We start from the raw sequence: 25,041 nt of genomic DNA, 5'->3' as shown, positions 1-25,041 counted from the left end.
CAATAACTCTCCTAATCCTGGCAACATTTTCTGTACAGTTTCCAAGTTTATAGTATCCTTCCTTTAGCTTGGTGATCAACATAGCACACAAATATTTGGCTCACCAATTTCTTGTATAACTTCAACTTGATATTCTAACACTTGTATTTAATGCCTTGACCGATGAAGGCAAGCATGTTCTTCACTTATCTATCTACTACCTGTGCTGCCATTTTTTAAAGAGCTATGTTCCTGCACTCCCAGCTCATTCTGCTTCATAATGCTCTTTAAGGCAAGGTCGTTAATAGAATAAGTCTTGCCCTGATTTGATTTACTGAAATGCAGCACCTTGCTCTTTTTCAAGTTGAACTGCATCTGCCATTCCTTAGCCCAGTTCTCCATCTAGATTCCATTACTAACCCAGGTAACCTTCTTCACTGACCACTGTAGCACATATTTTCATGTCATCAGCAAACTTGCCTTGCCACAAATATATTTCTTAATTATATTACAAAAGGTATGGACTCTATTTCCAAACCCTGAGATATTCCACTGGTTATGGTTCTTTGGTCTGAAAAATTGCACTCCACAACCACTTTATAACTCATTACTAAGTCAGTTGTTTTATCCGTTTGGCTAGTTGCCCTGCGATCCCATGTGCTCTAACCTTCCATACCAATCTTCCATGTGTGATCTTATCCTGCACCTTACTAAAATCCAAATGAGTAACATCAACTGCCCTGCCTCGAATACTCTGTTTAACATCTATTCCAAAAATTCTGTCAAGTTTGTGAGACATTATTTCCAAATCACAAATCCATGCTGGCTCCCCTTAATTTTCCCGACCATTCAAATGTTGATAGATTCTATCTCTCAGAATATTCTCCAGCAGTTTCCCTCCCACGGATGTCAGACAAACTGGTGTACAGTTGCTCAGATTATCCTTGCAGCCCTTTTAAAGCAACAGCTCCACATTTGGCATTTTCCAGTCCTCTGGAACTTCTCCTTTCCTCAGTGATGAGGGCACAACAATTTTCTTCCTGCCTTTACACAATGTTCCGGGATGGACTGATCTTGACCAAGAGAATTATCCACTATGTTATGATCCAAGACTGCGAACATCTCTTCACTACTGATGCAGACATGCTCTAGGCTTTCTTTATTTCCTTCTTCACCTCCTATCCTTGCTTACCTTGCTCCACAGCAAATCTATTCAGAAAATATTAATTTAAGGTCTTTCCTATCTCCACTGGCTGTACACAGAGACACCCCTCCTAATCCTTAAGGAGACCTGTTCTTTTCCCTCGTGAGCCTTTTGTTATAATGCAGTAAACTGCATTGTCTGCCAAAGCCATCTCAAATCCTCAACTCCTTATTTTCCTCTTCACTATGCCCCTATATTCCTTATACTGTTCAAGGGATTCCCTCTAATCTGTCTGCTTTTATTTAACCAGGGTTCCTTTACCTTGTCATTCCTGTGCTTTACTTCACTGGGAGAATGTTTGTCCTGGACCTTATTGCACTCTTAAATGATAATCTTTTGGCAGTCATGTTCTTGCTCTCTAACGTTCGCATCCAGTCAACTGTCACTAACTGCTGTCTAATCATGCTGAAATAGGTTTACCGCATATTAGGATTCTAATGTGAGGATCAGTGTTGCCCTTTTATATAGCTATGTTAAAATTAATAGAATTGTGAAAAATTTAGATATACAGCATGGTGACAGACCCTTTCGCACACACACCCCCCCACCCCGAGTCTTTGCCTCCCAATCAACCTACAACCCCTGGAATGTTATGAACGGTGGAAGGAAACACACACACAGACATGGGGAGAACTTATGAACTCCTTACAGACAGCATGGGATTTGAACCCAGTCTCAATAACTGGCATTGTGACAGCATTGCACTAAGCACTACGTTAACTGTACTGCCCAGAAATATCTCTGTATACTTGATCTTCTGGCTCCCAGTGATAGATGGCCTCTAGTATACACTCATCAAGGTGTCTACTGCTTATTGGTCATTGATTTTTACCCACAATGCCTCACACCACAGTTTTCTTCCTCTTGAAAGCAACTGTGATATCTTCTTTGACCATTACTGCAACCCTTCTAACTCTCTTCCCACTGTACCTGGAACCTTGAACTGCCAGTCCTGGTCCTCCTTTAACTCTGTCTCTATATTGGCTACGATATCTGTTCCCATCCATGCCTAAAGCTTGCCCTTTTCCCTGTCAGGCTTCTTGCATTAAAATAAATCTGTAATGTGGCAACCAAAATTGCATACAATGCTCCAAGTGTGGTTTACCAGAGTTTTATAGAGCATGCCAAACTGCATGAGTTTTTCAAGCTTTGTTGGGACCAAGGTAAACTGCCTCAGGATCTTCGTGATGCCACCATCATCACCCTGTACAAAAACAAAGGCGAGAAATCAGACTGCTCAAACTACAGGGGAATCACGTTGCTCTCCATTGCAGGCAAAATCTTCGCTAGGATTCTACTAAATAGAATAATACCTAGTGTCGCCGAGAATATTCTCCCAGAATCACAGTGCGGCTTTCGCGCAAACAGAGGAACCACTGACATGGTCTTTGCCCTCAGACAGCTCCAAGAAAAGTGCAGAGAACAAAACAAAGGACTCTACATCACCTTTGTTGACCTCACCAAAGCCTTCGACACCGTGAGCAGGAAAGGGCTTTGGCAAATACTAGAGCGCATCGGATGTCCCCCAAAGTTCCTCAACATGATTATCCAACTGCACGAAAACCAACAAGGTCGGGTCAGATACAGCAATGAGCTCTCTGAACCCTTCTCCATTAACAATGGCGTGAAGCAAGGCTGTGTTCTCGCACCAACCCTCTTTTCAATCTTCTTCAGCATGATGCTGAACCAAGCCATGAAAGACCCCAACAATGAAGACGCTGTTTACATCCGGTACCGCACGGATGGCAGTCTCTTCAATCTGAGGCGCCTGCAAGCTCACACCAAGACACAAGAGAAACTTGTCCGTGAACTACTCTTTGCAGACGATGCCGCTTTAGTTGCCCATTCAGAGCCAGCTCTTCAGCGCTTGACGTCCTGCTTTGCGGAAACTGCCAAAATGTTTGGCCTGGAAGTCAGCCTGAAGAAAACTGAGGTCCTCCATCAGCCAGCTCCCCACCATGACTACCAGCCCCCCCACATCTCCATCGGGCACACAAAACTCAAAACGGTCAACCAGTTTACCTATCTCGGCTGCACCATTTCATCAGATGCAAGGATCGACAATGAGATAGACAACAGACTCGCCAAGGCAAATAGCGCCTTTGGAAGACTACACAAAAGAGTCTGGAAAAACAACCAACTGAAAAACCTCACAAAGATAAGCGTATACAGAGCCGTTGTCATACCCACACTCCTGTTCGGCTCCGAATCATGGGTCCTCTACCGGCACCACCTACGGCTCCTAGAACGCTTCCACCAGCGTTGTCTCCGCTCCATCCTCAACATCCATTGGAGCGCTTACACCCCTAACGTCGAAGTACTCGAGATGGCAGAGGTCGACAGCATCGAGTCCACGCTGCTGAAGATCCAGCTGCGCTGGGTGGGTCACGTCTCCAGAATGGAGGACCATCGCTTTCCCAAGATCGTGTTATATGGCGAGCTCTCCACTGGCCACCGTGACAGAGGTGCACCAAAGAAAAGGTACAAGGACTGCCTAAAGAAATCTCTTGGTGCCTGCCACATTGACCACCGCCAGTGGGCTGATAACGCCTCAAACCGTGCATCTTGGCGCCTCACAGTTTGGCGGGCAGCAACCTCCTTTGAAGAAGACCGCAGAGCCCACCTCACTGACAAAAGGCAAAGGAGGAAAAACCCAACACCCAACCCCAACCAACCAATTTTCCCCTGCAGCCGCTGCAATCGTGTCTGCCTGTCCCGCATCGGACTTGTCAGCCACAAACGAGCCTGCAGCTGACGTGGACTTTTTACCCCCTCCATAAATCTTCGTCCGCGAAGCCAAGCCAAAGAATAGAGCTTGCAACGTTACCTCAGGGCTCTTGAACTCAATCTCCTTCCTTGATTCTTCCTGTTCTGTAACTTCAGTCATAGGGCACTTCGATATCTCTGCACTTGTATTTGGGCATCGTGCACATTTGTGATTTGTACTGCCTTGGTGACAAAGGAATATCAGTTTGTTCCATTATTTCAGCGTGGGATCTCCCTGGTTAACAAGTGGGTTCCGTTTTTGTAGAACTCTATAAGTTGATTTTACCTTGCGGTCAGTGCATTGCTATTAACAGTTCCATTGACTTTGAATCTGGTGCTTTCTGCAAGGAGTTTATGTATTCTCTCCATGTCGTGCATGCATGGGTTTCCCACCACCTTCCAAAACATACAGGGTTAATAGGTTAATTGGTCACGTGGTGTATTTGGCTGGTGAGGGCGCGTGGGCTGGAAGGGCCTGTTTCTGTGCTGTATCTTTGATTTTTTAAGAAGTGCAGAAATATCACTCGATTTGGTAACCATACCTTCACAGAGGTAGATAAATTCTGGATTAGATAGAGAATTGATGGTTATCAGGTGAAGGCAAAAGAATGGGGGTTAAAAAGGATAGTCCATCAGCCTTGATGCAATGGGCTAATTCCGCTTCATTGTCTTATAGTTTTATGTCGTTAGAAGTACTCCATGAATATGAAGTAACGTAATATTGTCAGAGTGCAGCAACTCCAGCAGATCTTAGTATGTGATGGGATACAGATGTATGATTGCATTCACTCTCTGCACTGATTTTCTGGCTTTAAACCATGCACGATGTCCTGTGGTATTGATAAAGGGAACAAGCCAAGCTAAAGATGGCAATTGGTCAAAGAAAAGAGCCTCAATGTTGCAAAAAAGAGCAGCAAGCCTGGGAAAATTTCACCTGATAAAGCCCACAAAATTAATAGTGGAAAGGACATTAGAATGTGTGAGTTGTCCATTGAGGAACAGGAAACAGATTAAAAACCTGTAGATATTATAAAAAAGGTAAAAGTTGCTAATTAATCTATATAATTTATGTTGTAGAAATGATCTTGGTTAACTCGGAAGTTACTTGAATTAATTAAACAAATATTTACATGATACATTGGAGTCTAACTGTGTTATAAAAACGGCTTTAGGGTAAAATATAAGGACCTTGATTGTCTCATCCTGCTGGTGTCTATCTGCACATTGTGCAGGGATTGGTTGCACTCTTGACGGCAAGAGCCAATTCTGAGATGCTGTCCTGATCTCCTAATGCACACATGTCAAACTCTGGCCCGTGGGCCAAATTTGGCCCGCGATATAATTATATTTGGTCCGCAAGATAATTTCATAAATGTATTAGAGGTGGCCTGCTGGCCGCCGCGCCAGTATAGCGCATGCACAGTAATACAACAAATCCCAGAATGCATTGGCGTCAGCCTGCTAATCGCCCCCACCTCCTCTGTTTACGTTTCAGGGTCTCACCGTGGACTCTGGTTTTGGGGCCCGGCCGGTGTCAGGGGAAGCCAAAACCGCTTCCCAGCGCCCGGAACTGGAGGCCTCGGGCCTGACCTCGCCAGGACCGTTGCCCACTCCCCCTCCCTGCCGCAGGCCGATCCGCGACTCATGGTGACGGGGCCGCTGATCCGCCGAGATGCCGCCCTGCAGCGAGAGCCGATGCCCCCGCACTGTCGTTGTCCAACCCGATCGCCCGCAAACCCCGCCCTCCCGCACACAGGCCTGAGTAAGTATTATGAACTTCAATCTCAGGATAAAACGATCTTCCAATAGTTTCATGTCACAGTGATAAATATATTCCTGGTTAAAAATGGTCCTGCACCTGGATACAAGCTCATTAGGCATAAAACTTGAAAAGTGTGTAAATCAAAGGATATCTGTACCAATGGAAAAAGGGCATGGCAAATAACCCTGCTAGAGTTCATGCCCACAATCGGTCACCCATTTGATTGTTTCATGAATCATGTTATTCTCCCACATTCTCAATAGCCCTCAGATTTTACTATTCGACAGCACACTAGCAACATTTGACAAATCCTCTATAGAGAAATTTTATTTATTGAATATTTTATTTCTCATTTGTTAATGCTTCTGGAAAGAGTTTATCCAAAACTATTATTAAACATTTATTTTAATAAGAAAAAGTTTAACATTACATATGTTGAAAGAAGAGAAAACATGCAGATGTTGTTGGAAATTTTCAATAAATATTTAGTTCGGCCCTCGACGTAGTCCAAGTTTTTAATTTTGGCCCTCCGTGAATTTGAGTTTGACACCCCTGTCCTAATGTGTCAATCAAGCCTGATTGCTCCTTCAGACTATAAGAGACAGGGGCAGAATAAGGCTATTCAGCCCATTGCATCTGCTCTGCTATTTGAATCATGGCTGGTCCATTTTTCCTCTCAACCTTGTTCTACTGCCTTCTCCACATAACCTTTGACACCCTTACTAATCAAGAACCTATCTATCTCTGTTTTAAATCTACCCAATGACTTGGCTGATGAAATTCATCACTGTTCTAAAGAGACGTCCTTTTATTCTGAGGCTGTGGCCTCTGGTCCCAGACCCTCCCACTACTGGAAAAATCTTAATCACTTCTGCTCTATCCAGCGCTTTCAATATTTGTTATATTTCAATGAGATCCTTCTGAACTCTTATCATCAAACTCAATGTCAGGAACTTGGAACAACCTGGCGTTGACGTCTGTGGGCACCCTTTATCCTCGGGGGTAATTTTTCATCAGAGATTTTTTGATGCCATAGAAAATTGAATTACAGGAGGCCTGCAGTTGAGTGAAGTGGTGCCTCTCGATCAGTCTGGGATTTGGAAGTTGGGGGTGGGGAATAGTAGTTCCCAAAAACGTGCCTTGACTGAAACTTGCTTACTCTTGCAAAATCAAAGTCTGAATATAAAGTCAATCTATCTGTTAAAAGCAATTCGGGTACCAAAGAGAGCGATATGATGGACTGCAGGTCAACCCGTTGACCAGCGTCAGTTGGAGAAAAAGAGCGGTAGGGACATTTCAGGTCAGAACCCCTCATCAAGATCTGAAAGGGTGACCATTCTTTTTCTCTCGCTGATGTTGCTTGACTCACTGATTTCTCTGGCAGATGGTTTTTTTTTTCCCTCCAGATTCCAGTATCTGCAGTCTCTTCAGTCAACATTTCAGAATTTATTACTTGTTTGTTTAAACATACTGGTATAATTTTATATTAACTACATAAATGCCAATTTTCAACATTAAATGCTATTATTTTACATGATCAGTAGTGTGCTGCAGGGATTGGTATTGAATATACTGTTTATCATTAATATTTATAATTTAGATGAGAATTTGGTTGGCATGCTTTGTTATTTTGCAGTTGAAACTAAAGGGTGGCATAGTGGACAGAGTTGAAGGTTATATTTGGAAACAATCAGATTTAGATAATCTGGGAAAGTGGGTCAAGGAATGGCAGATGGAAATTAATTCAGACAAAAGCAAAGTGATGCATTTTGAGAAGTTAAACTAGTGCAGGACATGTACAGTAACTGTAGAGTATTGCAGGGCAGAGAAACCCTGGTATATGTGTACATAATTCCTTTAAAATGGGAACGCAGCTATTCAGGGTGGTGAAGGTTTTGGCATGCTTGGTTTCATTGGTCAGGTCATTGAATACTGGAGCATGAATGTCATGAAACAATTGTTAGTGAGACAATTTTTGGAGAATCATGTGCAGTTCTGATTGCTTAGTTATAGGAAGGATGTAATTGAGCTTATTGGATCTCAGTGAACGTTTTGAATGTTGAATGGCATAGACGGAGTAGATGTAGAAAGATTGTGGGAGTGTCCAGGACAAGAGAGCACGCTTCAGGATTGAAGGGCGTCTGCTTAGAACAGAAAAGTGTATATGAATTTCTTCAGCAAGAAGGTGGTAAATCTGTGGAATTTGTTGTCATAGACAGTTCTGGAGGCCAGGTCATTGAATGTATTTAAGGCAGAGATTGATAGACTCTTGATTAGTCAGGGCATCAAAGGTTATGGGGAGAAGGCCAGGCAGTGGGCTGAGTGGATCAGTTCGGAATCAGAATTTATTGCATGAACATGTCACAAAATTAAACTGTTTTGCGGCAGCATTGCAGTGCAGATATTGCTAAAAACTGTGGTTCATTGTTCATTTGGAAATCTGACAGCAGAGAAGAAGAAGCTGTCCTTGTGCTGCTGGGTGCTTATCTTCAGCCTTCTGTATCTTCTTCCTGATTTTAGCAGTGGGAAGAGGGCATGACTTGGGTGGTAGGGGTCCTTGAGTATTGAAGCTGCTTTCTTAAGATACCGCCTCTTTTTGATGTCCTCGATGGAATGAAGACTGGTGCCCGAGATGTCGCTGGCCAAATTAGCAACTCAGGAGTTTTTTTCCTGTCCTGTTCATTGGCACCGCCATACCAGACAGTGATGCGACCAGATAAAATGGTCTCCACGGTACACCTGTAGAAATTCTCTAAGATCTTTGGTGACATAGAAAATCTCCTCAAACTCCTCATGAAGTATAACTGCTGGTGAGCCTTCTTCATGATTGCATTGACATGGAGACCCCAGGACAGATCCTCAGAGATGTTGACACCTAGGAATTTGAAGCTCATGATTAAATGGCAGGGAAAACTCCATGGGCTGAATAGCCTATTTCTACTTCTATGTCTTACGGTCTGATGGTCTAAGCTGGATGATTTCTCACTGCTCTAAGGTAATTGACCTCGTCAGTTTATAAAATTAAGGGACATTGATAGTCAGAATCTTTAATCCAGGGTAGGGGAGTCTGGAACAAGAGCGGCCTGAGCACACAAAGGGTGATAGTTGTGTGGAAAAATGGATGAGCCAGGTACAATTACAATATTCATAAGGTTTTTTTTGACAGGAGGGTTAATGTATAAGGGTCAATAGATCTACCAATCTATGTATCTTCAGAAATGGGAGGACCCCTGCAGTAATGGTGAGAACTTATTGAACTCTATGTAAACAGTACCTGAGTTTAGGATTGAACACAGGTGATTGAAACTGAATATTTACATTTACTTACTGAGTGCTGTACCACTGACCCTAAAATAAAGTCTAGTTTTGTTATTGCTGAGCAGACTGAACACCAGCACTGACTGATCCAACAGTGTTATTCCTTGATAATATTTGTCATTGAATTCCTCTTTTGAGAAGCTTAGTTTCTGTGGGTTTTTTTTTCCCTTCTCTCTTCCATGCAAGCCATTAATCTACCAGTATGTAGTTATCTTGCCTACCTTTAGAATGGTCTTGACTTTAACGGTGCAGTAGAAAGCTTCATATGCACACAAGTTGAAAGGTTGGTTAAAAAGGTGTATGGTGTGCTTTCCTTCATTAGTTTGGGTATTGAATTTAAGAGCCATGAGGTAATGTTGAAGCTCTATAAAAATGGTTAGACCACACAGTATTGCATTCAGTGATAATAGAACAAGGGACATTACAGCACTCTCAGAATCTTGTAGACCTCTATTCAGTCGCCTCTCATCCTTCTTTGCTTCAAAGAGAAAAGTCCTAGCTCTGCTGTCCTTGCCTCATAAGACATTTTTGAATCCAGGCAATATCCTGGTAAATCTCCTATATGCCCTCTCCATAGTGTCCACATCCTTCTGATAATGAGGTGACCAGAACGGACACAGTACTCTAAGTATGGTCTCACCAGAAATTTGTAGAGTTGCAATATGACTTCTCGACTCTTGAACTCAATCCCTCTGTGAATGAAGCCCAGAATCCCATAGGCCTTCTTAACTGTCCTTTCAACCTGATGGCGTAGAAAAAAGGCGTGTGTTTCTCCTTTCTCCAGCTGGATTATTAAATACCCGACTTTAAAAAGTATAAAAGTGGTTAAAAATAGTATTTACAGTTCTTTGAATAACAGTGAAGAAATCTCAAACTCAACTTCAGAAGAAATTACCATATAAAAGTATAGACGATCTGAGGCCTACCTGCACAGCTGAATCCATGGAGTCGTTGTTGGGAGTCTCCAAACCCCAGAAGATTCCTGCCCGTTCAAGTTTGACTTTGGCGCCAATCCTGCAGTCGCAAGATGGCGCCGGCACTTCGGTGAGTTCGGCCGTAGCCGACCGGCGTGCACGTGAAGCCGTGTGCGCGGGCGGCCTGACCGACAAAGGGGCTCATGAGCCCGCGACATTGCTGGGTGGCCCGGGGACGCGTCGGAGGACACCCCTGCGGATCCGACGGTAATGCCGGGCATGCGCGGAGCATCCCGGGTCCGGGACCTTTTGGAAAAAGTGTGGGCTGTGGGGAAGCTAGAGGCCAGCGCCCTGACGAGGCTGGGGTGCCGGTGTTGGGTGTCCAGACCTGCAGCCACACAGTCAGAGGACGTATGGTGACTGAAGATGAAGAGGAACTTATTGGAATTTGCCCAGGAGGAGGAGCCTGTACTTATAGAAGGTAGACCTCAAAAAGTGGTTATGGAATCTGGATTGGACTCAGTGTTCACTATTTTGGAAGGGATTGCTTTTCAAATAGATAATATGTCAAAACAAATGTCAACTCAAATAACCCAAGGATTTATGGATATGAAAATAAAAATGAATACTTTGTGTGAAGAAATGTCAACTATGAAACAAGAAGTGACTGTAGTTAAGAGTGATTTTAACAGATGTATAAAATCTGTTGATATTGTACAAGATAATTTTTAAAAAATCAAAACAGCTTTTTCTGAATGTCAAAATCAAGTGGAACACAATAAAGAAAAAATGGAAAAAGTGGAAGTTTCTTTTGTAGATTGGGGGATTCAAAGAAGGGATTTATTGAAGAAGATTTATTTTTTGGAAAATCAAAGCCGGAGTAATAATTTGAAAATAGTTGGTCTTCTGGAGGACTTTGAAGGTTCTGACCCAATAAAAATTTTTAAACATTGGATCCCAGAGGTATTGGTTAAAGAGTTTTTTCCTGAAGGTTTGGAACTTGATCAGGCCACTTTCTGGTCAAACACCAAGGGTTGTCTTGATTTGTTGTTTGAAGTATCAAGATAGAAAAATGATTTTACGAATGGTGATACAGAAAGCATGGCAGATAATCCGTTGATTATTGAAAACAATAGAGTGTTTTTTAATGCCAATTTGAGCCAAGAGGTTATTAGAAGATGACGGGAATTTAATTCGGCCAAAGATGTCTTATGGCAAAAGGGCTATGAGTTTGCTTTTCATTATTCTGCAATTTTGAAGGTTTTTTATGGAAACTTTTAATCTCAATTTTTTGAGAACGATCATGCAGCCTTGGTTTTTACTAATTCATTGCCAGAATTGCAAAGAAAGGGGCGGTCTTCACCATTGTCTCCTAAGAGGAGCGTAAATGGAAATGGGAATGGGTTTGGAAAGAATGGAAAGAAAGAAGAGTTGACACGAAGTCTTCTTGACATTGAAGATCTGGAACAATCATTGGGCTGAATATATTTACTATATTTGATTATTTTTAATTACATAATGAATATGTATCTGGCTGGATGACACTGAAAGCTTTGACTGTCATCTACCACTAGTGGGTTTTCCACACCCGGTTTTTTTTAGAGCATTACTACCTTTTGGGTGGTTTTTATTTTTTAATATTTTTTTGGGGGGTTTTAATTTTTTTTGTTTATTGAGGGGTGGATTTTGTTTTTTCTTTTTGGTGTTTTTGAAGAATTATAAAGGGGAGTGTTATTTTATAAAATGTAAATTTATTAGTAGTTGGTAAAAATGTCTACTTTGAATTTTGCAACTTTTGACATTCAGGGATTAAATAATCCAACTAAGTGAAAGAGGGTATTGGCTTATATAAAAAAAAATGAAAATTGATATTGCTTTTTTACAAGAAACACATTTGACAGAAAAGGAACATTTGAAATTGAAAAGAGATTGGGTTGGACATGTGTTTTTTTATTCTTTTAATTCTAAGGCAAGAGGGGTGGCGATTTTGATTCATAAAAATGTATCATTTGAATTGGAATCTTTAGAAGGAAATGTAGATAGTTTTACGGGTGAATTGTAAAATCTTTGCTGAATCCTGGACTTTGCTTAATTTTTTTTGTAATTATTTATCGCGCTATGAACCATAACAACCTATATATTTACAGATGCATCTCTTTAAATATTCACCCCCCATCCCTCCCTTCCCCCTTTCCACACCCCTCCAAAACAGTAAATATTGGACATATAAAATACAATAAAACAATATCTTTATACAAAAGGAATACAAACAAAAAAGACATATCTACTTATTCACATTAAAGTGTTTATTTTCTTATCATTTTGGGTGGTGGTGGTCCTAGGGCTGCTCTTCCTGTTATGTTCCATATATGGTTCCCAGGTTTCCCCAATCATTATAACTTTGTCTTTTAAATTGTATGTGATTTTTTTTTTCCCAATTGGATACACTTAAACTTGGTTATATATTCCATTAATATTTATAGTCATTTAGTCCAACGTGGCCATCTTGTATCTTTATTTTCACTTCTTTTCCGTCTCTTCACCACCTCCATCCCTTTTTTCCATTACTGTTTTTTAAGTTTTCCTTTTTAATCTCAATATATGACAATGCATTTAAGACATGAAATACCCCAACAATCCCCACAAGCAAATAACCCTTTAACCCTAAATGAACCTCCCCCCCCTTGGGTTGCCCCTTGTCCCTTAATGGCAACCACAACTCCCCTTTCCATTCGGTTTGTGAACTTGCTTGCAAGTGTCAACTGATTTCCCAGTGACCCTTATTCTCCCCCCCCAGCCCCCCCCCGAGAACACTATTTTCCCATACTTATAACAAAGCTCTCTTTTTTTCCTTCTTCCCCTTCTTTTGTTTATTGTTAAATCTTTATATATACATTATCTTTACTTTATATTTATTACATATTTTTGTTTATTTTCTTGCCGGTCATCCTTCTTGTCACTCCTCCTCTCTTTTGTCCTGCAAATGTTCAGCAAATTCTTGGGCTTTCTTTGGGTCCGAGAACAGTCTATTTCGTTCCCCAGGAATGAATACTTGGAGTACTGCTAGATGTCATAATATAAAGTTATACCCTTTCTTCCGAAAGATTGTTTTCGCCATGTTTCAATTCCTTCCTCTTTAAAATTTCGAAGCTTATGTCCAGGTAAAAATTATTTTTTGTCTCCTATATTCCAACAGCTTATTGTCTTCTCTAACCTTCTTTCTTGCCTGCTCAAGTATGTTTTCTCTTGCCTTATGTCTTAGAAATTCTACCAATATAGATCTCGGTTTTTGATGTGGTGGCGGTTTCGGTACTAGTGCTCTATGCGCCCTTTCGATTTCTATTTCTTCATGTGAATCTGTTGTTCCCAGCACCTTCGGGATCCATCCTTTTATAAATTCCTTCATATCTGACTCTTCGTTGCCTTCTTTCAGGCCCACTATTTTTATGTTGTTTCTTTCGCCTACTGTAGTTTTCCAATATGTCAATTTTTTGTGACGATAAATCTTGTGACTCATGAAACATAGAAACATAGAAGATAGGAGCAGGAGTAGGTCATTCGACCCTTCGAGCCTGCTCCGCCATTCAACGAGATCATGGCTGATCTTAAAGTTCAGTACCCCGTCCCCGCCTTCTCTCCGTAATCTTTAATACCCTTATACTGAAGAAATATATCTAATTCCCTCTTAAATATTTTTAATGAACCTGCCTCTACTGCCCTCTGTGGCAGTGAATTCCACAGATTCACCACTCTCTGGGTAAAGAAATTCCTCATCTTGGTCCTAAATGGTTTGCCTATTATCCCCAAACCATGGGCCCGTGTTCTGGATTTTCCCATCATTGGAAACATCCCATCTGCATCCATTCTGTCCAGTCCTGCCAGAATTTTATATGTCTCTATGAGATCCCCTCTCAATCTTCTAAACTCCAGGGAGTACAATCCCAATTTGCGCAATCTTTCCTCATAAGTCATTTCTGCCATTCCAGGTATCAGCCTGGTGAATCACCTCTGCTTCCTTAGATAAGGTGACCAAAACTGCACACAATACTCCAGGTGTGGTCTCACCAAGGCCCTTTACAGCTGCAGTAAGGTATCCTTGTTCCTATACTCAAACCCTCTTGATATGAAGGCCAACATACCATTTGCCTTTTTAACCGCCTGCTGTACCTGCATGCTCGCCTTCAGAGACTGATGTACAAGTATCCCTAGGTCTCTCTGCACTTCCCCATCTCTTAATCTATTGCCATTCAAATAATAATCTGCCCTCCGGTTTGTATTACCAAAGTAGATAACCTCACATTTATCCACATTGTAGTGCATTTTCCATGTATCTGCCCAGTCCCTCAATTTATCCAAATCACACTGGAGCTTCCTGACCCCCTCTTCCGTGCACACAACCCCTCCTAGCTTAGTGTCATCTGCAAATTTGGAGATATTACATCCAATCCCCTCATCCAGATCATTAATGTAAATTGTGAACAGCTGGGGTCCCAGTACAGATCCCTGTGGTACCCCACTGGTCACCGCCTGCCACTCAGAAAACGAGCCATTTATCCCAACTCTCTGTCTTCTACCTGCCAGCCAGTTTTCAATCCACATCAATACTTTGCCCCCAATCCCATGAGCCTTGATTTTGGAAGCCAGTCGTTTATGCAGGACCTTATCGAAGGCCTTTTGGAAGTTCAGGTACACCACATCCACTGGCTCTCCCCCATCCTGTCACCATCTCAAAGAATTCCAATAGATTTGTCAAGCACGATTTACCTTTTTTAAATCCATGTTGACTCCGTCCGATCCCTTCTCTGCTAGTCATGTGCTCCGCTATTACATCCTTAATAATGGATTCCATCATTTTGCCCACTACTGATGTAAGGCTCACCGGCCGATAATTCCCCGCTTTTTCTCTACCCCCCTTTTTAAATAGTGGGGTAACATTAGCTACCCTCCAATCCATGGGTACTGATCCTGAGTCTATCGAGTTCTGGAAAATAATTCTTAAAGCATCTGCTATCTGAATGGCCACTTCCTTGAGTACCCTAGGATGTAGATTATCAGGCCCTTGGGATTTATCTGCCTTCAATCCCATAAATTTCCCCAAGACCATGTCCTTAGAGATACTGATTTCTTTCAGTTCCTCCCTTGCATTAGTCTCTATGCTTCCCAACATCCTTGGGAGGTTATTTGTATCCTCTCTTGTAAAAACAGAACTAAAGTAAGAATTTAATTGGTCTGCCATTTCCTTATTCCCCATTATATATTCCCCTGATTCTGACTGCAAAGGACCTACTCTGGATTTCACCAATCTTTTCCTCTTGACATATTTATAAAAGCTTTTGCAGTTGGTTTTTATGTTTGCCGCAAGCTTACTTTCGTAATTTATTTTTGCCCTCTTGATTAATCCCTTTGTCCTCCTTTGCTGCATCTTGAACTGTTCCCAGTCTTCGGTTGCGGTACTTTTTTTTGGCCAATTGATATGCTCTCTCTTTGGACCCAATGCTGTCTCTAATTTCCCTTGTTATCCACGGTTGAGTCACCTTTTTTGGTTTATTTTTATGCCAAACCGGTATAAACGATTTTTGCAATTTCACCATTAGATCTGTGAATGCTTTCCATTGTCTATCCACAGTCAACTCCCCCATAAACACCACCCAATCAATTTTACTCAACTCCCGTCTCATACCATCATAATTCCCTTTATTTAAATTCAGGACCTTAGGCTCGGTTTTAATTTCATCACTCTCCATGTCGAGTGAGAATTCGATCATATTGTGATCGCTCCTACCCAAAGGGCCTCGCACAACAAGATTGCTGATTAGCCCCTTATCATTGCATAATACCCAATCTAAAATGGCCTGCTCCCGAGTTGGTTCCTCGACATATTGGTCTAGATAACCGTCCCGTAAACATTAACCTTTAATTTTTTTTCGCTCTCTTCCAACTTCCCTCTTAAATCATTTATCTCCATTTCTACAGTAGCTTCTCGTTCCTCCACATTTTCTACTCTTTTCACTATTTCAGTCATAACCTATTCTAAGCTTTGCATTCTGTCTTCAGCTCTTTTCATTTTTCTGGGAGAAGTACAAATATCATTTTGGAGTGATGGTAATCTGTAAATCTCTCGCTGGGGATATTTCATGGTTCTGTCCAACCATCTTCATTTTTTTCTCCTAATTTTTTTTCCATAACGTGGTTTTCTCAATTAAACAACCAAACAATTGAATTGGCTCTTTTGTGTTCTGTTAATTTGACAATTAGAATCAGTCAAAAAAAGGGAACATATACCCAGACAGATTTATTTATGACTCAGTGTAACTAGGACTCATGTTGAGGCACCCGCCTCAGAAGAACAAGAGTCAAAAAGAGGGAGTGGTGGGAAACTACAAAATTAAAAATCCTTCTGCCTTCAGCCCTAATTTATATTCAATGGTAAAGGTTAATATTCTTTTATAAGACCAAACTTGTATGCCAAGTACAAGCTTTACTTTTGAATGAGACTTCATCCCTAACATCGAAGTACTCGAGAAGGCAGAGGCCGACAGCATCGAATCCACGCTGCTGAAGATCCAACTGCGCTGGGTAGGTCACGTCTCCAGAATGGAGGACCATCGCCTTCCCAAGATCGTGTTATATGGCGAGCTCTCCACTGACCACTGTGACAGAGGTGCACCAAAGAAGAGGTACAAGGACTGCCTAAAGAAATCTCTTGGTGCCTGCCACATTGACCACTGCCAGTGGGCTGATATCGCCTCAAACCGTGCATCTTGGCGCCTCACAGTTCGGCGGGCAGCAACTTCCTTTGAAGAAGACCGCAGAACCCACCTCACTGACAAAAGACAAAGGAGGAAAAACCCAACACCCAACCCCAACCAACCAATTTTCCCCTGCAACTGCTGCAACTGTGTCTGTCTGTCCCGCATCAGACTTATCAGCCACAAACGAGCCTGCAGCTGACGTGGACATTTACCCCCCCATAAATCTTCATCCGCGAAGCTAAGCCAAAGAAGAAGAATCTCAATATTGACTTTCACAATGCACCTTTCTCAAAAGCAAGTTAATGTACACAGTCGTTTTCTATCTCTACCCACTTTCATGTGACAAAATTTGTCACAAGTGACAAAATCTTTGTGAGGCATTCAAACTTGTATAAACAGAAAAGTGTAACATTTTGGAGAGAGGAAGAAAATGGGGAACTTAAAGAAGTAATAGGATTGGGCAACATCAGGATGTATGCAAAGGGAATCATGTTCAATAAAACTCAGATTTTTGAGGTTTCAGCTAACAATAAATAATGAGCTAGTGGAAAGATGCCTCTTGGGGAGTCATAATAACTCATGAGAGTGGATGGCTGATTTGGATAACAGATAGGAATAAATAGGAATAAACATGATATTTTGGGTTGAATCCTGCAAAAATCACCAGCTGTGCACAATGTGTTTCACAGATTTGAAGGAGAGAATCATGTGTAATACAGTATATCTAAGTTTTGGTACTTTGCAGCTCATTAATCCACTTGTGAGTAGTTTGCATGTTCTCACTGACCAAATTTCACATCTCCCAAAATTAATATTACTTGTTGAATTACAACTTAAGTAAATCTGCATTTCAGGTAAAGCCTAATCAGGGACACAATAGAACAGATGTAATTCTGGTGCATGTTGTTCTGCCTGAAGCCTTTTTCATGCTGGAATACTGCTTCTATATCCACCGGGCAAAGCCACATGGTAAATACCCATCAAGTATTGCTGAAAACCAAGGGAGAGGACTGGTTCGAGTTCTGCTACATTTCTCCCAGGATCAGCCTGGTAGTACTCACTTGCCAGTGAATGGTGGAGATAAAGACTGTGTGATGTGCCAAAGATGTTTATGGAATTTGACCCATTAATGCCATAATTGAAGAAGTGAGGGAAATAGATGAAGTAGATTCCTGGTAACAATGAGTGGACAAGGATCACACCCATTACACTTCCCTGCTTCACCTAACCATGCTTGTATTCTTCTACTCATTTAGAGGGTAATTTAGTTCTAGTTAATGGAACATTATACAGTTGCTTTTGGTTGATAATCCTCCCTATTCAACTGAGCATAAATATGTGCCCCTTTACCCCTTGTCTGCAGTGATCTTGGAAATTTTAATCATTATTATCGGTTGAAACAGTTTAGTATTTGCCAGAAGGTGATAGCTGTGAAAGGCAATAAAATGGTCTTCAAAATGCCCGTGAAATTGATGCCAGTATCTTTAATTGGCTAATTTTTCCTCCTTTAAACTCGGGAATCCATGGAGATTTGAGGCAGCTGGACACATGTAATAGAGCAGGAGCTTAAAAGCTGCAGTGTTGAATGTGGGGTTAGTGGGGAAAAGGGATAGAATCCCAGGATCCCTGTTGTTCATAACTGTATAGAGTTTTTTGCCACTATCAGTTTTTAAATAAAAAATGAAACCAATGACGAACAATACATTAGGAAATAATCTTGCAAAGGCTAGATTTGAAGAGAGTTTTAGAAAGTAATCCCCTTATCGCTGCAGTTGAATTGCACATGTCCCACACCTATTAAAAGCCATGCAGAACAATGCCTTGCTTTTCCTTTTTCAAATTCCCATTGTAGCCTAATGAATTGTTAGCTGGATTCTTTGCAAACATGAGAGATGTGCACCAAATGTTATGGAGTTTAAAAAAAACATAGCCACCACTATCATTGACCAAAAAAAACAATTTGGTTCCTTAATGAGTTTCGGGGATTAAATTTGCCATCCTTACCCAGCCAGCCTATCCGCTACTCGAAAGCTACCAAAGTTGGTTGACTCTAAGATGCCCTCTGAAGAAGCCAAACAAGCCACTCAAATATATAACTGGGCTAACCTTGGCACTGAATATGGACACTTTAAAATCACTCAGCCAAGTCAACTTTGCAAAAAGCTCCTTGGAAACTTCTAGAAATTAAGAGAGCTGGCCCGTAGACTAATCATGGTACAGCCTGATCACTCAAATCATATGGACAGATATGTGGTCAGCCTCCACCTTTTTGATCCCTAGTATATTCTGTCCCAACATCAAGACATCCAACAGAGGTGCACTATAATGGTTATGTAGCTGGAAGAAATACCTCTGGGAGTTTGTAGCATGGAGTCTCAGTTGGATGCCAAATCAGGGCAAGGGAGCCATATCCTTATTTACACCCCAGGTAATGAATCATTGTCAACAATATTTACAATAGCTGTGAGAGCAGTTGTTATATGAGTCTTGGCTCAATGACAAATGTCAAAGCATGCTGAGAGCAGCACAAGCTTGGTTAAAATGACTACTACCGTTTGACTGTGAGCCTGTGCTTCTATTCGGGCACCTGCCTACATTTTGCTCACACCTTGATGAAAGGCTGAAGCCCGAAACGCTGATTATGTAATGTATCTTCATCTTTGCAATATAAAGTACACTGTTGGACCTGCTGATTTTCTCCAGCATTGTGTTTTTACTTCAATTACTGCGTCTACAGACTTTCAGGTTTCACCGCATCTAAACTATCCAGGTCCCTCTCTAAGTGTCTTTTAAATAGTGTAATTTTCCTCATTTCTAAACTTTCTATGGAACCTTGTCCCATATTCCCATCATTCTTGCTGGTGAAAAGTTTGCCCCATAGGTTTCCTTTTAAACTTTCCCCTCTCGTCTTAAACCTATGCCCTCTAGTTTGAGACTTTCCTAGTCTGAGAAAAAGACTTCCCTAATCTATGCACCTCATAACTTAATAAACTTCCATAAGGCCAGAAATGCCAATCCACATCACATTCCTCCTGTTAAGAACATTGGAGACAACAGTGGTTATGGGGACCACATATATCTTGGCTGTCTTACCCCAAGGCCTGCCTCTGGGAACCTGCTGGGAACCAAACTGCTGAAATTCATTGACCACATTGGTACCAGCCCAATAATATGGAAAATTTTCCAGGTGTTTCTTCTTCACACATCTATAGAACATACCCTTAACAAAATGCTGTGTGGCACAGGAGAGAAGATGACTTGATCCATGGCAACTCTTTCTGAAAGGACTCTCTTTTGGTCCAATTTCTTGTCACTGGATTACTTGCTGACTCATTGTTTCCTTTACAGGGCTAGCAAAAGAAAGCTTTAATATGTCATGTACATGACAATAAATGGAATCTTGAGATTCAATCCTGCTCATTGCTCTCTAACCAATCTGCAGCAGAATGTTAGCAAATTGAAGGGTAGTTTTATTGACCATGAAGAGCATAAAGTGGGATAAGTGTAAGTGGATGCTTATAGTGGGCATAAACAGTGGATTGAAGGGGCTGTTTTCATGCTCTATGGCTCCGAGTTTGCAACACAGAATCATGCAGCATGGAAATGGGCCCCTTTGCTCTACCATATCTGGGCCCACTCTGATGCACTAATTCTACATTCCCTTCAACTCCCCACAGATTTGATGACTCACCAATACCCTTGGGACAATTTTCAGCCATCGAGCTCCACTTCTTTGGAGTCAAGTGGCACATGCTCTCCAATTGTCCACTAACTAATGGCAAATTTGGGTCTCAAATACAACACAAGGGGCAAACCTTATTACTCCCTTACTCAAAGAATGGGACAAAAGTTCTGAATTCCAGAGCTGAGGTGAAAGTGATGGCCCTTGTCACCAAGGTAGCAAAGAACTGGGTCTGAGTCAGGGAGAAAATTTACCAAAGATTGCAGGCATACCTTGCATGAAAGAAAATAGTTATCTTTTAATTGAGTCCTTGAACATCAAACAATTAATCTTCTTCATTGACGACTTTCCTTCCATGCGAGATTAGAAGTAGGGATAATTGCTATTGATTGCACTATATTCAATTCAATTCACAACTCTCCAGCAAGTGACGCTGTCCATACTTGCTCACTTCCCTTGGCTGATGAGTGGCGTAAATAATGGGCAATGACTGTCTTCAACATGTAATCATCAACCTTCTGTTCAATGGAGTTGCTGTTCCTGGGTCTTCTTCCATCCTGGGATCATTGACTAAAAATTCAATTAGGCCAGCCACGTGGCTGTAAGGATTGGTCCGAAGTTGGATATCCTGTAGAGAATACTTCACCAGCTGAATCCCCAAGCATTCCAAAGTACATATCAAATGTGTTATTGAACGTGGTTTCATTGCCTGGTTGAATTCAATTCTAACAGCAATCAAGATGCTCAGCACCATGCAGGACAAAATTGTACTCCATGTGACTGAACATTCACTCCCTTCGTTATGATTGCACAGTTGCTGAGACATATGGCAGTGGTTCTCAACCTTTTTCTTTCTACTATCATACTGTGATTAGTTAGGGATTGCTTAAGGTGGGATATGAGTGGGAAGGGAAGGTTGAGAATCACTGCTCTGGACCCAATTGTTATTGAAATACTTTGCTTAAGAAAAATTGTGATTGGCGCATTTCCTTTGAAGTTATGAAACCGTGCACATAACAAGTCAATTAGGGACAATGTAAATGGCATCTATACATAGGGAATACTTAAAATGGTATGGGAGTGAAAAGAAAAAGGTTGAGACCCACTACGCTTCTTCAGATGCATTCTCCTGCAGAAGTGGAAGTGGACCTGTGAATTGCTGTTCAGGTGGTAGTGCTAAAAGCTTAGCGCTGGCCATCTGAAAGGGACAGCTGCACGGGAGGCGCCTTGGAGCACACTCTGGCTCCTGTCCCTTTGGGCTGTCAGGGTTGGGGCGGCGGGCTCTCCCCATACTGATCCCATTTATGAAGGACAGATTAATTTGTTGCTTTTCAATGCAGGCACCGAGCACCAAATGTTTGTTGATAATCTGCCCATAGCCACACCAAACCTTGAGTGCTCAGAGAGGAATCAGACCAGCAGAGAGCTTGAACTAGCAGAGGCATCGGGAGAAATATATAACCACAAAGGTCTCAGTGGTGCAGAGCAATTTACACATGAACCAGTTAGCAAAAGACATGAGTGTGGCAAATAAAAACCCAGGGAGTTTGTCAGAGGGAAATGCAAACATCAAATATGATGAATATCTAAAACAAAGAAGAATACAGCATAGGAACAGCCTGTTTGCCCACAATGTCTGCACCAAACATTATCTCCCAATTAAACCAGCCCCATGTCAGTCCCCACACTGATCCCACTACTCTGCTCTCTCCCCATAGCCCAGTGACGGTCCGCAGACTGATCCCACTGCTCTGCTCTCTCCCCATAGCCCCATGTCGGTCTCCACACTGATCCCACTGCACTGCCCGCGCCGGCTGCCCTACAGTGTTGGGACTGATATCGGGTTGTAGGGAGAGCATGGGGTAATTAATCTGTCCTTCATAATGGGATCAATATGGGGACAGCCCGTGCCGGCTGTCCCAACCCTGACGTCCCATGCCGGGGGGCAGGAGCAGCGGGGAGGGGACTGTCAGGTGCTCGCCAGCTGATTGTCATCCCCTCAGCAGCCACTTTCTGGCAGCTGCATTCAGGTGCCGGGGGGACCACTTTGCTGTTGTGATTATCACTCCTGGAAGAGGGTTACAAAGTTCGCCTTGCAGGCACCTGCACTTTCAAGTGGCTTCCCGACAGCCGCATATGAGCATAATATGCGGCTTTACATCAGGGAATTTTGGCCACCTGAAAGTGCCTACTGATGTATGGCATCTACAAAATGCTCTGCAGATATTTGCCTGGGCTTCTCTCAAGCCCATAAACTCCCATCAACAAGAACAATGGCTTCAAATAGGTGGGAATACCACTAGCTGCAGTTTTGCCTCCATGTCATTACACTGTCTTGACATGGAAATGTGTTCCTGTTCCTTTATTGTTTTTTGGCCTAAATTTCACCCACCTCCAATATCAACTTCAGGATTGCAACAAATCAAGAAACTAGTTTGCTGCCATCTTCTTGGATGTCTATGGTAGGTAAATTGATGGAAAGCGTTCTTAGAGATAGTATATATAAGTATATGGATGGACAGGGTTTGATCAAAGACACAACACGGATCTGTGCATGGAAGGTCGTGTTTGACCAATCTTGTTGAATTTTTTGAAGAGGTGACTAGGAATGTTGATGAGGGTAGAGCAGTGAATGTTGTCTATATGGACTTCAGTAAGGTTCCGCATGGGAGGTTAGTTAGGAAGGCTAAGTCCATGGGTATTTATTTGGAGATAGTCAAATGGATTCAACAGTGGCTGGAAGGAAGGTGCCAGAGAGTAGTAGTAGATAATTGTTTGTGAGGATGGATGCCGGTGACAAGCGGTGTACCTCAGGGTTCGGTATTGGGACCGTTGCTGTTTGTCATATATATTAATGGTCTAAAGGATGGGGCGGTAAATTGGATTAGTAAATATGCAGATGATACTAAAATAGGGGGAATTGTAGATGATGAAGAGGTTTTCAGAGGAATTTAAACTGCTGAGAGGAGTGGGCAGAAAGATGGCAGATGGAGTTTAATGCTGATAAGTGTGAGGTGCTTCATTTTGGAAAGAATAATCAAAGGAAGACATATGTGATAAATGGGAGGGCATTGAAGAATGCAGTGGAGTAGAAAGATCTAGGAATAAAGGTGCATTGTTCCCTGAAGATAGGAGCGCATGTGGATAGGATGGTGAAGAAGGCCTGTAGTATGGTTACCTATATAAATCAGTGCATAGAATATAGGAGTTGGGAAGTAATGATGAAACTGTACAAGGCATTGGTGAGGCCAAATTTAGAGTACTGAGTGCAGTTCTGGCCATCGATTTATAGGAAGGATATTAACAAGATAGAGAGAGTGCAGAGAAGATTTACAAAAACGTTGCCTGGGTTTCAGCATCTGGAATACAAGGAGAGATTGAGCAAATTAGGTCTTTATTCCTTTGAACGTTGAAAGCTGAGAGGGGATTTGATAGAGGTGTTTAATATTATGAGAGGGATAGATATGGTTGATGTGGAAAGGCTTTTCCCATTGAGAGTAGGAGAGATGAATACAAGAGGTCATGGGTTGAGAGTTGACGGGCAAAGGTTTAGAAGTAACATGAAGGGGAACTTCTTTACACAGAGAGTGGTTACTGTGTGTAATGGGCTTCCAGGAAAGGTGGTAGAGGCAGGGTCAATTTTGTCATTTAAGAAAGTGTTGCGGGGCGTGGCAAGATGGCATAAGGATCAGACGTGCCTTCCAGTCCTCTCCTGACTATCTTATTGTTTTGTCTAGAAATGCCCGTTAAAATTCTTTAAAAGTTTAGATAACTTCAGTGCTGTTAACTTAACTTCTGACGGTACAATTGGTGAAAAAGAGCAAAAAAAAACGACAACAGATCATCAAAAAACTACATTTTCTAAAAGTTCAAGTTTTGGAGCCTACCTACATGAAAAACATCGAGACTCAGCCTGAAATGGATCCCAGGAGAGAGATACAGCTTTCGGATGTAGAGATTAATGTTACATTGGTAGAGCCCCCTAAAGAGGGCGCCAAACAACCTTTAGAACAAAGAGTTATTCAGGTTCGTACATGTGCAGTAGCATCTGACGGCAATGTTATGAATGAACGATTTGTGAATCTTGAATCTAAATTATCTTATACAATGCAGGGATTATCCAAGATTATGACTGAACTTGGTACTAGGTTTAATACTTTAGTGAAAATACATTCTCAACAGATGGCTGAGTTTGAAGCTTTTAAGCTTGAAGTGAGAGATAAATTTAATTTGTGTGAAGAAGATATAGACGAAATACGGGATCAAGTTTTTGATGTGACCAAAAGGGTCGAAAACTTACAAACTCAAAGTAAAAATTTGGTGAAAATGATTGATTATTTGGAAAACCAATCCAGACGGAATAATATAAAGATTATTGGTTTGCCGGAAGGTATGGAGGGACCAGACCCAAGAAAATATTTTACTGAATGGATTCCACAGGTGCTGGGTCAAGAACATTTCCCGGAAGGTATAATACTGGAATGTGCTCATAGAGCCTTGCGTAGAAGACCTATTTCAGGTCAAAGTCCAAGACCTGTTTTGGTTCGTTGCTTGAATTATTACGACAGAGAAATAATTTTACGAGTGGCTATTAGAAATGCACAACAGAGAAAAATCACCCTTGATGATTCAAAATAATCGAGTTTTCTTCCATGCGGATTTGA

At 41.8% G+C, this 25,041-nt stretch overlaps 1 protein-coding gene across 2 annotated transcripts in view; it reads left to right on the top strand.

The window, feature by feature from the left end:
• Positions 1-25,041, top strand: part of imp3 (IMP U3 small nucleolar ribonucleoprotein 3) — a 221,220-nt gene that overhangs the window by 143,915 nt on the left and 52,264 nt on the right. Inside the window, exon 6 of one of the 2 annotated variants that reach the window (XR_011357576.1) lies at positions 5,445-5,711. The exons of the other annotated variant lie outside the window; for it this stretch is intronic. The gene's annotated coding sequence lies outside the window, so the exon portion shown is untranslated. The remainder of the gene's footprint in view (positions 1-5,444; positions 5,712-25,041) is intronic. 2 annotated transcript variants of the gene reach the window in all.

Source organism: Narcine bancroftii, chromosome 5 (genome assembly GCF_036971445.1).
Source record: "Narcine bancroftii isolate sNarBan1 chromosome 5, sNarBan1.hap1, whole genome shotgun sequence".
NCBI lineage: Eukaryota > Metazoa > Chordata > Chondrichthyes > Torpediniformes > Narcinidae > Narcine > Narcine bancroftii.
This window is presented reverse-complemented; position numbering and strand designations above follow the sequence as displayed.